This window comes from Prionailurus viverrinus, chromosome D4, assembly GCF_022837055.1.
Source record: "Prionailurus viverrinus isolate Anna chromosome D4, UM_Priviv_1.0, whole genome shotgun sequence".
Taxonomy (NCBI): domain Eukaryota; kingdom Metazoa; phylum Chordata; class Mammalia; order Carnivora; family Felidae; genus Prionailurus; species Prionailurus viverrinus.
The window spans coordinates 41,710,118-41,723,949 of record NC_062573.1 but is presented as its reverse complement, the minus strand read 5'-3'; the positions used below and the strand labels follow the sequence as shown (position 1 = coordinate 41,723,949).

The 13,832-nt window shown below is 41.4% G+C and overlaps 1 long non-coding RNA gene across 14 annotated transcripts in view; it reads left to right on the top strand.

Moving 5' to 3' along the window:
- Positions 1–13,832, top strand: part of LOC125150883 (uncharacterized) — a 195,719-nt gene that overhangs the window by 48,549 nt on the left and 133,338 nt on the right. For 11 of the 14 annotated variants that reach the window (XR_007146524.1, XR_007146523.1, XR_007146522.1 and 8 more), the window contains 2 exons: positions 5,886–6,012; positions 8,057–8,227. This is a non-coding gene — a long non-coding RNA (uncharacterized LOC125150883). Of the gene's footprint in view, positions 1–5,885; positions 6,013–8,049; positions 8,228–13,832 lie in introns of all 14 variants that reach the window. The other 3 variants (XR_007146530.1, XR_007146527.1, XR_007146525.1) reach the window with 2 other exon arrangements.

Genomic DNA, 13,832 nt, shown 5'->3' with positions numbered 1-13,832 from the left:
TGCTCATCCATGGTCACATCAATGGCTTTTTTTATTCAGCATCAGTTTGTACCCCTATCTCTTCCTTCTGGTCACAGGCCCATTTTTTGGTCTTTCTGTAGAAACTATCCCAAGGAAAATCTGAACACAGAAGTTCTCTGAACTATTGGTTTTGTTTGAGGCTCTAAGTGCTTCCCTGCAAAGCTGATTACCCCCCAGTGCCTTCTTCACTTGGGATCTGGACCATCTTGTGGTTGAAATAGTCTAATATGTATTTCTTGGAAATATCTTTGGCTCTGAGAGTTCCCCCAAGTGAGACAGTATTCTCTAGTTTCAAGCAAGGGTTTTGGAAGCAGATGGGAGTCTGAGGTGCCTTTGTCATACTAATTGTGTGACATTGTGCAATGTCTTAGCCTCTCTTTCAGCTCTAGTTTCCTTATTTGAACTAGGTTGTCATTCATTATTTGAACAGGGGGAAGTAATTGGATTTGAGGGAAGGCAGGAGATAATATTAGAAATTGTTGATGAATTGGGTGAGGCAGAGGGAGGAGGCAGGATGACTACCAGGTTTCTATCTCAGGCAACTGGGTGGTGATGCCTTTTATTCAGGAGGAGATAAGAGAAATGATGTGTGTGTGTGTGTGTGTGTGTGTGTGTGTGTGTGTGTGAGAGAGAGAGAGAGAGAGAACCACACAGAGAGATGGACATACAGAGAAAGATGTGAAATGTCAATTTTGGACATGAGGATCTGAGGTGCTTTGTTGATAGATATATAAGTGGAAATTTTGAGTTGAAGTTTTATTTTATTATTTAATTTCAAAAAAAATTAAAAAATGTTTATTTATTTATTTTTAAAATTTTTTAATGTTTATTTCTGAGACAGAGAGACCCATGAGTAGGGGAGGGGCAGAGAGAGGGAGACACAGAATCCGAAGCAGGCTCCAGGCTCTGAGCTGCCAGCACAGAGCCCAATGTGGGGCTCAAACCCATGAACTGTGGGATCGTGACCTGAGCCAAAGTCAGATGCTTAACCGACTGAGCCACCCAGGCGCCCCATGAAGTTTTTTTTTTTTTAATTTTTTTTTTTTCAACATTTATTTATTTCTGGGACAGAGAGAGACAGAGCATGAACGGGGGAGGGGCAGAGAGAGAGGGAGACACAGAATCGGAAACAGGCTCCAGGCTCCGAGCCATCAGCCCAGAGCCCGACGCGGGGCTCGAACTCCCGGACCGCGAGATCGTGACCTGGCTGAAGTCGGACGCTCAACCGACTGCGCCACCCAGGCGCCCCGTAGTTTTAATGATATCTAGGACAGAGGTCTGGACTGATTAATAGAGACTTCAGAGTCCTTTGCGTAAAAGAGATAATTGGAGCTATAGTAGTAGATGATATATACTTCTGAAAATGAGGAGACAAGAGAGCCTAGAGTGAGGGTTGAGAAATTTTCTCTATAATAGCCTCATAGACAGGGTAGAAGATTCTTCAAAGCGAGTTTGCTCTTACGATACCACAATTTTCCTCTTACATTTCTGGACATCCTTTTTCTATCAGTGAAGGAAACGATTATGTTGTTTGCTTAGAATAGGGAGGCAGGCTCTGATAGAGGTCCTCAATAGAGATACTTAGGTTTAAAATAATGGCCAAGGAAAGTAGGAAGGACAGTTGATCAAGTGAAAGGATTGAGGAGATGTATTGAAGTTCTAAAATCAGATGCCATATGTTTGTCATGACAATAATCTTAGTGGTTATAACATTTTCTTCAGGAGTGTTCTGCTTTGAGGTACCAGGATGACATTGACCCTATGTTGGGAGTTGGCCTGATAAATGCAATACAGGGAGATACATGCATGGATTTGAGGACACTGGTGGTGAGTGGTTCATATGCCCAACTGTTTGTAGTTTCTTTAGAGGAAGGCTGAGAGACTGTGGGGGAAATTAAGACTCAGGAACTGAAGGACTCAGTGAGTTTGAGGACTAGGTGTGTGCAAGGGAGGATCCTGAAAGGCATCTGGGTCAGAGAATGCAATGTTTGCAGTTAAGATTTTGGGTGTGGAGCCATTCTTGGTGATGACAAAGTTCAGGATGTTTCCCTGGCAGTGTGGGGGAGTCTAAGCTGAGTGAAAGCGAGATTTGTTATTGTGTATTTGAGGTCAAGGAACAGTTGATTGAAGGTGTTGGGTGGATTGCCCGCAGAGATACTGAAGTTTTCTAGATGTGGGCAGGAGTGGGGTTGAGGAGGAAAGAGGAGTGTCCTGTCCTAACGAATGTAACCAGAAGGTCAGCAGATGATAGAAACGTAGAATTGTACATGGTAGTATAGTCAGAGGGCATGGATACCAGAGTGGAACTCTGGTGGTTCTAAAGTAGATCAAAGAGCTCATAGCTTGTCACTCCTACCCTTAGTTCTATGGGAGGTGAAATACATAGCATAATGTGGGGAGATGCTTTGCTTTTAAGTTTTTTTTTTTTCCTTTTACATAAAGTAAGGAGATTCCCGAAGGCATAGTGGTTTGAAGAGAGAAGCCAGAGAGAGGAAGTGCAGAAATTAAGGGGTTAAGAACAGGGGAGGTAAACTGGCCTTCTTCTGGCATAGGAGGATTATAGGAGTGGAAACCTTGATTGAAATTAATTGACCACAGATATTCCAAAGACGGAGTGAGTCATTTGGTGACAAAGATGTCTGAGGGTCTGAGGTGGGATCTGGCCCAGTCATGTGTGGGTGGGCTCACTGTGAGGGAACTGGGGTCATGAAGGATGTGAGCATGGTCTGTCTCCTGTGTGCAGGGTGGAGGGATCAGGCCTCTTATCCCTGGGGTGGTCTCATGATGTGATGAGTGGCCACATGCAAGATAGTTTTCACTTAACATCTCATCTCTAGCCTCATGATAAAGCCGAAAGGCGGCCACAGCGATAAGGATAATAAAATATCTGCCTTTCTTCCATCCCTGGAGCTGAGAAGATTCAGTGAAGTCATTTGTGGAAAAGCACTTTAAAAACTGTAATTGCTAGATGTATGCTAAGTTTTATTGTTACCCACACCTTTGATGTATTTCTCTGTGTGCTCATCTGTGTATCTGTAACATATTCCCTAGGATAATAAGAGCTTCCCGTTGATAAAGCCAAGATTCTTTATTTATAGCGTTGGGCTGGCACCTGGGCTGATTCTCTTCGGTGATTATGTAGTCTTGATGTGGACTGGCATCTTTCCCTGGAGTTGGTCTCCCTCAGCAGCTTCTCATGGCCAGAAGCTCCATCTCTGTATCTTTCTGTTACAAAGCCTGGATTTCCTTCTAGACCACCCACCAAGTTCCTTGCTCCAGGCTTAAAAACGCCTCCAGCTCCTGGCTCATTTGCAGAGCTGAGCTGACTGGCATGCCTTAAGCCAAGATTGCCAGGTTCCCCTGAATGAGTTGACAGAAGACATCCACAGGAAAGTGGTGCTAGACTCTGAGAATTGCAGTTTGAAACTGTCTAAAATCTTTCACGGAGACAGGCAGCTTTGATTCTAACCAAGAGAAAGGCATTCCTTTCTGAGTATTTCCTAGCTCCCTTTGAAATTGAACTGAGACTGTACTCGAGTTTTTAGGTGTTGGATACTCTGGGAAGGGGAAAGGCAGCTTCTGTGGTGGAGTAGACTTTTTAAAGGGTAATTTCCAAGCAGGTTCATTAGCTTTGTTCTATCATCACTTTCCTACAGATGGTGATTTTGTTTTCCTTTCACGGCCTGGGACATGGAGGCTGTTTTTCTGCAGAAACCACATGCCTTAGAGTAATGGGGTGCACCTATCTCTATCGTGCAGCGCGATACGACACACTTGGTAAACGAGGAAGAAGTGCCCAGATTATTTTTAGTAAAATGTGATTTCGTCTCGAGAGAAGAAAACTCGGTTATATGTTCCCTTTTCTCTCTTAGCTTACAACATTATGTGATGTATGTATTCTATGCTGGGTGGGCTCATACCCCTGCCTCTTCATTCCGGAATAAGGGCCATTTTGGGCCTTCAGGTAGAAACTGCCTTGGAGAATCGCCTAGAGACAGAAGTTCTTTGAACTGTCACTGATTTTGTCTGAGGCTTTGAATCCTCCCCTGGAAGGCTGGTGACCTCCCAGTGCCTTCATTCTCAGATCGCTCATGTTGACTTCTCTCCAGAAATTCTGATTTTACCCATTTGAATCTCCCCTGACTTCCTTTACAGCACCATCTGGGTGACGAAGAGTTGACATTTACTAGGTAAACATTAATGTGTTTAAAAGTCTCGTTCAACTTACATTTTCTGCCTTGGTAATGCTGCTCTTCTGGCTTCTTGAGAATTTCCCAAACTCTATGCTTATCCTTTATCACGTCACTCCAAACTGCCTGGGGCGTTCCCCTCAAAGCATAGGGATTTGGGAGGTGAGGATTTTTGTTAGAGTCTCCTTCTCTAGAATCAGCTTTGGAAGAAAGCTGATCCCACTTTCCAAGGTTGCACAGAATTTTTGAATCCTCCTTTTTTTTGTAAGTCAGGGAAAATTTAGCATGAGTGTTCCTTGTGGAATGGTACAGGCTATTATGTTCAGACAGATCGTAGCATGGATTTTTCTTACTATAAACAGACAGATGTATAGTGCATCTTTTATTTAGGAGACTGGACTTAATCATTGCCATCTTCAGTACTTAGTGGTGTTGCCAAAACGGTGTGGTCAGAATGAGGGAGGGAATAAATGAAGCTTCAGAGAAAACATGAGCTGGGTTGAGTCATGTAAGCAAGTATCTCAACTTTCTCACCTAACGCACCACCGAAGTGTGTTCCTGCGATCACAGAGTGCCGATTTAAAAAGAAACTGAAAAAGGGGCGCCTGGGTAGCTCAGTTGGTTACGTGTCTGATGCTTGGTTTCGGCTCCGGGTCACGATCTCACCATCTGTGAGTTTGGGCCCACACCGGGCTCTGTGCTGACAGTGTGGAACCTGCTTGAGATTCTCTCTCTCCCGCGCTCTCTGCCCCTTCCCCACTTACTCTCTCTGTCTCTCTCTCTCAAAAATAAAGTTAAAAAATTTTAAAACGAAAATAAAAAGAAACTGAAAAGGATGAACACACACACAAGCAGCCACGTGTCTAGGAAGGATGTAGAGACGTGAGATACGAAGGCAGGCTAAAGCATCTCTGGCCACAGAGTTCTCCGTGCTGGCCACAGGAGTTCCATAATACTTATTGATTGGATTGTTTTTTGAAAGACTACAATGATCTACCGAGAAAGGAGCCTAAAATGTCTTATAAATCTTAAATAAGAAGAAACAGGCTTTAATGTTCCATATTCAGCTATAAAACACAAGTCCAAAAGCCGGCTGTATGTTGGGGTCCAGATGAAGAAGGTAAAAGGAATCAGTGGAGATGGGCAAGTGTCCAGAATCTGTTTCTATTCTCCTTTTCTTCATTCTTCCCAAACTGAATCAGACTACTCCACAGTCCTGTTTTCCTGTTCACAGCTGTGAAGACAGTAGGGTCCCGGCCCTCATGGACCTTATAGTCAGTCAAGGAAGGCAAACATTGAACAAATAACTGTAGGTGTGAAAAGGGTCAGGGAAGGAAAAGTTCAGGATGCACGGGGGTGTAATTGAATTCAAGAGATCACGGGAGGTATTCCTGAGGAACTGTGAGCTGAAGGAAAAGAAAATTTGATTAGGTGACACTGGGGAATCAGGCAGGGAGTGGGAGAAGGATATTCTAGGCAGATACGACAGTATGCACAAACTTGGATTTGAGAAAGTGTGGTTCATTCAAAGAACCTGAAAGGTGGGGTTTTAGAGCATAATTGTATGTTTTAGGGACAAAATGGGAGTCAGTAATGTTCTAGTTTGGAGGAACTAAAGTTCATTGATTCATTGATTGAATCATTAATGTTTATCAAATGATTGCTATGTTTCAGGCATTGCATGTGGCCCTGAGGATGTAAAGTTGAATAAGGATGTTCCTGCCTTTCAAATGCCAATAATCCTTGGAGAAGATATGCAAACATGTGAACACTATACAATATGATATGCATGCCCTTCAAGGTAAGTGAGAAGGTTTAAGTACAATCGAGTGGTCAGTTTCACTTGAGGGGAGGGCTGTAATCAGGGAAGATTTCCCAGGGAAAAGTTTGGTGCAGTGGGTATAAACACTTTTTGGAGAGATAAGGAAGAATCAAGGCATCTAAGACAGAGGGAAGACTGTGTACAAGGGCAGAGGGACCTGTGACGACAGAGTACAGGGAAGAAGCTATAGTCGGGCAGAACTAAAGCGTGGGGCACATGATGAAGTGCCTGTTATTTGTCATGGCAATGGCAGTAGGAGTCTAAGTGTCCTCCAAACAGTTAACTTATTCTTATACCCTAAGATAGACATTAACAGAAGCTCACAGAACCAGAAATCAATGCACATGTAAGTGACCTAAAAGGTGTTTTGTCCAGTGTAGTTGTTGACTTTGCCTGACCCAAAGGACTTGAGTTGGGAGCACATAGGCCTAGAGTAGCTGACAGCCATCTTGTGACACACGGGGCCTGAAAGCAGAGCCAGTTTATAGGAACATAAGAGAGAGATGGGAGAAAATTAGATCCTGGTGACGTTATTCAAGCCGCTGGATTAAGCCACACCTGAAACAGGTGCATTTCTAAATTCTTCAGTTACAAGAGATAAGTCAGTTTGCATTTTTTGCTGAAGTCAGTTTGATACATATATATATATATAATATATATGTATAAATGTACATATATATGTACATATAAATTATATGCATTTTTGGTCATTTGCAACCTAACAGATATATTTGGCCTCTTAATTTACAGTTCAGGAGACTAATTTTCACTACGCTAAAGTGACTCACTATCAAGTGGTTAGTCAAAAACTGAGACTAAAACTGAGGTCTCTTGACTCAGAGGCCAGATTTAGGAATATCCAGCATTTAAAAAGCATATGCTTGTGAAGACCTAAATATACATGTATCTAGAGATCTGTTTTGAGGGAACCACATATTTGAGAGTGTGACTGAGTTTAGTTTTAAAATGACATTTCCAAGTGACAACATTGCAGAAAGAGCATTGCTTCATGGTCTATTTGCCACTAATCATCATTGTGACCTTGGGTGTATCTCTGGGCCTGAGTTGCTCATGGGATGTAATTATCTTTAATTCCTCTTCCATTTCTATGATTTGAAGAAGAAGTACACTCAATGTTCAATTACCCATGGTGGATCTTACATATTCCTACATATTCTGGGCTAACCTTCCTTCTGGATTATTTTTTATATTATTGGGTTCAATGCCACAAATATTTACTGAACAGTGATCATGGGCTAGGGGTTGCAAAAGAGAGTAGTTATTTCTAGTCAGTATTACTTACATACTTTTGTATTCTCAGATGCAATTTGATATTGTTTGTAGCCCCAAACAATCCAGGGAACGTGTGATCCCAAACAAGAGCAGGGTTAGAGAGAGGGCTCGGCTTGACTCTGTGCATCAGTAGGAGAAGTGAGACTGTTGTCGGCACTCAGAGGGAGGCATAGAGCACAGTCCTGAGGAGCACAGGCAGGTTGGAAATACATTTCCGTCTGAAACAGAATTGGGGTTGAATCATAAGTCTTTAGAAGATCAGCACCATACCTATCACTGTGGATACCTTTGGGTCCTTTAAAAAAATTTTTTTTTAACGTTTATTTGTTATTGAGAGAGAGAAAGAGAGAGAGAGAGAGAGAGAGAGAGAGAGAGAGAGAGAGAGAGACAGAGCATGAGCAGGGGAGGTGCAGAGAGAGAGGGAGACACAGAATCCGAAGCAGGCTCCAGGCTCTTAGCTGTCAGCCCAAAGCCGGATGTGGGGCTCAAACTCACAAACCGTGAGATCATGACCTGAGCCGAAGTCAGACGCTTAAGCGACTGAGCCACCCAGGAAACCCACCTCTGGGTCCTTTAAGAGTGGTTGTCTCCAAGTTTGGGAACAATTTACTAACATTTTTCTTTGTATGATATTATAAGCACTTAATTGGTTGATGAACTCTTTTGGATAATTTTTTTTTTGTCATATAGCAATTAATGTGATTCACCCAAGTAATTTTTTAGCTTGTAGTCCGTTTCTTAGCCTGTCCACAAACAGTTCTGTCAGCTGCACAGTGACCCGGAGTTCTGCAGCTCCACATGAGTCTGGGGAAGGGGCAAAGACGCCGGCTGGGCAGCTTGCTGGAGCCAGGTGCTGTCTCCTCTCTAACCACGTTGGCCAGTGTGACCCTGCACACGTGATGTAAGTTCTTTAAGCCTTAGTTTTATCATCAGTAAAATGGGAATAATGGTATCTCTCTCAAGGGATTGCCCAGCACAGAGCCTAAATAAATGTTATTAGATAATAGTGTATGAGTGGGGTTTCGTTTGAACTGTGGTCAAGTGAATTATTAGGTTCCAAAGAAAGAAAATGACAGGCGCACAAGACAGCCTAACTTGTAAGGTCAATATACAGAATGAAGACAAACCACAGTTTGATAATTTCACTTGGCCAGAGGATAAAAGTCCCAGGTTGTCCCAGCTTAACTTACTACTGTGCTTTGTAACTCTATGGATGTTATTTCACCTCTCTAGGTTTCTATATCTTCGTAGCTAAGTTGAAAATAATATTGCAATCCTATTTTATAGAAACTAAAAGGAGATAGTGAATATTAAAGTCTTTGTGATAGAAAACATGAATGTGAAAGTTCATGTTAATATGGTACAATTAACCTTAAAAATTAATATGGTTATATACCTTTCCTTTTTTTTTTTTACACAATACACATTATTTTATATCCATTGGCCTCTACCACTTATTAAAATAATTCTTTTCTCTATTTTATTTTATTTATTATTTAAAAAACAACTTTTTACATTTATTCATATTTGAGGGACAGAGAGAGAGGGAGACACAGAATCCGAAGCAGGCCCCAGGCTCTGAGCTGTCAGCACAGAGCCCGACGGGGGGCTGTAACTCACAAACCGTGAGATCATGACCTGAGCCGAAGTCGGACGCTTAACCAGCTGAGCCACCCAGGCGCCCCATCTTTTCTCTGTTTATTAATTTCTGTGAGGCTAACTAACACTGCCTTTGTACTTTATAAAAGGGTTCCAGAAAAGCAGTATTTGTCAAATGTTTCCAGCAAAAGAGTTAGAACCACTATACCGTTGAAAATTTATAACTATTGTCAACTTATTTTTTTCTACCAAGAAAATAATTGTTTCCTTCTAAGGAACTATCAATTTTTAGGACAATATTTTAACTATTCAAAAGATTATCTGGGACATGTGTCAAGCCTTTACTTTCTTCTGCTAAATATTTCTTTTTTTTTTTTTTAATATTTCTAATAGTATCTGTGCATCTAAGCTGGGAAACTGCAAAAATCCCCTAACATTTTCAGATCAAGCCATGTGTATTTAATATACACCACCTCAAAGAGGAAAATTACCATAGCACTCTGTAGTGAGGAGAGAACTGAGAGATTTCTAAGAATATATGGGTGTAACTTTCTGTTAACTGAGAGTGATTGACATTTCTTGGAAACCTGCCTCTAAAATAACCTGTTTGCAGCCCCTTAGTTTTGTTTGGTATAAAGGAAACTGTCGCTTACCCATTCAGCTACCAGAAGCTCTCTTTACCATCTTAACTGCCTATAGATATATTATATAAAATTTATGTTTGGGGCACCTGGGTGGCTCAGTCAGTTAAACTGTCCACCTTCAGCTCTGGTCATGATCTCACGGATCGTGAGATCTGTGTTGATAGCTCAGAGCCTGGAGCCTGCTTTGGATTCTTTGTCTCCCTCTCTCTTTGCCCCCCGCCCCTCAAAAATAAATAAGCATTAAAAAATTTTTTTTAATTTGTTTATTTAATTTAGCTTTTTAAAAAACACATTCTTTCTGTTTCAACTTGAGAGTTGACTGAAATAAGACGATGTATGTAAAACTAAACTGTGGTCTAGACCTAAAGTCATTATACACAACTAGGGGATTTTAATAAAATTTGAGGTTTTGGAATTTTAAGATCCTATTTCCAAAAGGAGGAGTTTTGTTTCATCTCATATGCTTGGCCAAAGAGCAACTATATGATACTGATAAAAACAGTAGTCCCAAAGAAGAAACAAGACTTAGAAGAAAAAGTCAAGCCGAAATGATTTTGTCTGCAGAACCTGGTTTAAAGGGGATTTTGAAATTATCACTAGATATGATCTTTGATGAAAGAGGTTGGGGAGGGAGGTTTGCGTAAAGCACTTGAGAAACCTACCTGCTCATTTTGGGATACACAGCACACTCGAAGTCTAAACCTCAGACTTCATATACTTGTTTCCTTTTGCCTCCCCAATAAAGTCTTCATCCATCCCAAGACTCTTAATATGTTGCTCAGGCAGATACCACTGCTGGAAGCTGGAAGCTGGAAGCTGGAAGCTGGCAGTGGAGTGGGGTGGGGAATGAGTTTGGGGGATCGTTTTTGCTTTTCTTGGGCTTTACTGGATATCTGTGCTTCCCTATTTCCTGCCCCCCACCTCCCCCACCATCCTCAGCTCTGAGTTCAGAGAGAGGATCTGCACTCTCTGTGGGCCGTGGCTCAGAGAAAGCGTTATCTGGTCTTCTAAAGCATATGGATCAGTTCGCCATGAAATTTCATAGGCTCCAGTCCGCACATTAGACTTTCATCTGGTCTGCCACTGACATTCTAGACCATTGTTCCTCCATTTCATGGGCACACTGTTGGTGGTAAAAGAGAGGATTTTAGATGCTACATGGATAAATCTTTTATTTTTATTGTTATATAGTTAAAAATATTTTTTTAACGTTTTATTTTATTAGAGACAGAGACAGAGCGTGAGCAGGGGAGGGTCAGAGAGAGAGGGAGACCCAGAATTCAAAGGAGGCTCCAGGCTCCAAGCTGGCAGCACAGAGCCCGATGTGGGGCTTGAACCCACGAACATGAGACCATGATCTGAGCCGAAGCCAGAAGGTGAACTGACTGAGCCACTCAGGTGCCCCTTGATTGTTATGTATTTTTAATGCATAGGAAAAACATTCGTTTCCATTGATGCAATGATATAAAGTTTCTGTAATGTCTTTAATTCTTCTTCATTTTAAAATTTTTATTTTTTATTTTAGAGAGAGAGAGCACAAGCAGAGGAGAGGGGCAGAGAGAGAGAGAGAGAGAGAGAGAGAGAGAGAGAGAGAGAGAGAACCCCAAGCAGGCTCCACAATCAGCATGGAGCCTGATGTGGGGTTCAATACCATGACCCTGGGATCATGACCTGAGACAAAATCAAGAGTTGGATGCTTCATGGACTGAGCCACCCGGGCACCCCTAATTCTTCTTTAAACACATTTATTTACATTACAAGTGTGTGTTGATTTAAAGACAAACATTAAAAGAGTTCTGGAGGATCTCAGGTGTGGCAGAAAACATGAAGGTGGCATGTGAATGGGTGAGGTTAGCTAAGCACTATAGTAGACCCTAGGCTAGCTCCTTGCTTCTTTCCAGGCCCACAAACTAGTTAGACTCCAGAGTCAAGATGTCCTTTGCAGGTTGGCCTTTACCTTGAGAATGTCTTGCAATGATGGGGAAACACATCTCAACAGGTTCTAGGGGACCTTTAACCTAGAGAGTGGTGAAGAATATGAAAGGAGGAGGCACAGGAAATGACTGAAATAGAGAAAAGGACATTTTGACTTAACAGTTGGATTTGTGAAGGTTTCCTGAAAGAGAGAAGCCTCAGTTGACTAGCAGGAGCTAGCCAGGCGAAGAAGAAGAGGGAAGAAATGATGTATTCTACTCTCATTTCTTAAACCATGAATGCAAATTTTGAGCTCTTCGTTAATTTGAGAGAGATGGGAAGGACCAGGCTATCTGTAATTTCATTTCTGACACAGGCTTTCGAGTGTATGCAGTTTGGTATGTACCTCTTTTCCTGTGAAGGACAGAAGGAACAGGGTAACGGTCTTCTCTGTGACCAGTCCCACCAAAGGCAACTAGGGCAATAGCAAAATAGGGCAACCACCTGAGGGATGGCCACGCATCTGAAACAAAAGCAGAAAAGAGAAGGAATTTCTTCCTGTATTTAACATGTTCCAGAAGTGTCCCATTTCTTTGTTTGGGAGTGTCTTCCAGCAGGGAAACTGTTTCTAAGAATGAGGCTCTGCTTAAATCTGGAGGGGACACAAGGAGAGAGCAATGCCGGAGATCTTGCTCTTCTTGGCAGTTTTTATCTTTTCTTCTTTTTAAAAAATCTATGTATTTATTTTGAGAGAGAGAGAGAGAGAGAGCATGAGTGGGGTAAGGGCAGAGCAAGAGGGAGAGAGAGAACACCAAACAAACTCCACACCATCAGTGCAGAGCCGGACGCGTGTGGACCTCAAGATTATGACCTGAGCCAAGATTAAGAGTCAGACACTTAACCGACTGAGCCACCCAGGTGCCCCTATATTTCCTTCTTTATCTTTCCTCCTTTTTTAAAAATTATTTTTGTTTAATGCTTAGTTATTTTTGAGAGAGAGAGAGACAAGTGTGAGCAGGGGAGGGGCAGAGAGAGAGGAAGACACAGAATCCAAAACAGGCTCGAGGCTCTGAGCTGTCAGCACAGAGCCAGATGTGGGGCTAGAACCCATGGACCGTGAGATCATGACCTGAGCCAAAGCTAGACACTTAACTGACTCAGCCGCCAGGGTGCCCCTTTATTTCCTTCTTAAGGTATGCTTGATAGAAAAGTCAACTACTGGCAACCTCAGCTTGGAGGGGTTTGAGTTCTTTTTTGAACATGAACAAAGAAATACAAATAATATGCTCTTTCAGAGTAACGTAGAACAGGGATGTCTAATAGAAATATAAACTGAGCCACATTTATCCCTTAAAAAAACTATTTTAAACGTTTATTTTTTTGAGACAGAGAGAGACAGATCATGAATGGGGGAGGGGCAGAGAGAGAGAGACAGAGACACAGTATCCTTAGCAGGCTCTAGGCTCTGAGTTGTCAGCCCAGAGCCCGATGTGGGGCTTGAACCCACGAACTGTGAGATCATGACCTGAGCCAAAGTTGGACACTTAACGGATTGAGCCACCCAGGCGCCCCTACATTTGTCATTTTTAATAAACATATTACAAAAATAAAAAGAAATAGGAAATTAATTTTAATAATATATATTATTTAACTCAATAGATCTAAAATATTTTAATGTGTAATTAATATACAAAATGCTGAAATAGTTTTCATTTTTTTCATGAAATAATTTGATATTGGCAGTGTATTTTCCACTTATAGCATATGTTAATTAAGATGTTAAATTGTCACTGGAAATAATGTTTAAATTTTATAACATATGCGGTTGAAAAAGTAGACATATATCTAAAATGTTTCAAATATACTTAAAGTTTTCCAAAAACTGAATTGAATATTAGTTTAATATAAATAATTATATTTATTATTTCAATTAACTTAAGTTAAACGAAAATAAAATTTTATTTCTTCAGTTCCACTTAGCTATGTTTCAGGTGCTCAGTACTCCATGAGGCCGAGTGACAACCAGATTGGACCATAGGATAGGAGAAAAAAAAATGATTTTTTGGGGTCACTTTTAGCCCCTTTTCTTCTGTAATGATGACCAAGGTAGGAATGTCATAAGAAACCATATGTATGAAAACATATTGGACAAAGCTCAGAAAACCTCATTCTAGATCAAGATCCGTCATTAATCATGTTTTCCTCTCCTGTAATTCAAGGAGAATGGCACCTGTTCCTCTACCTTGTTGGTTTTTGCAGAAGATACTTTGAAAGTTTCATTGAGGGCCATAAATAATGGATTTATGGGGTTTGAATGGTCCTCAAATATCTTAACCAATGGTTCTTGAT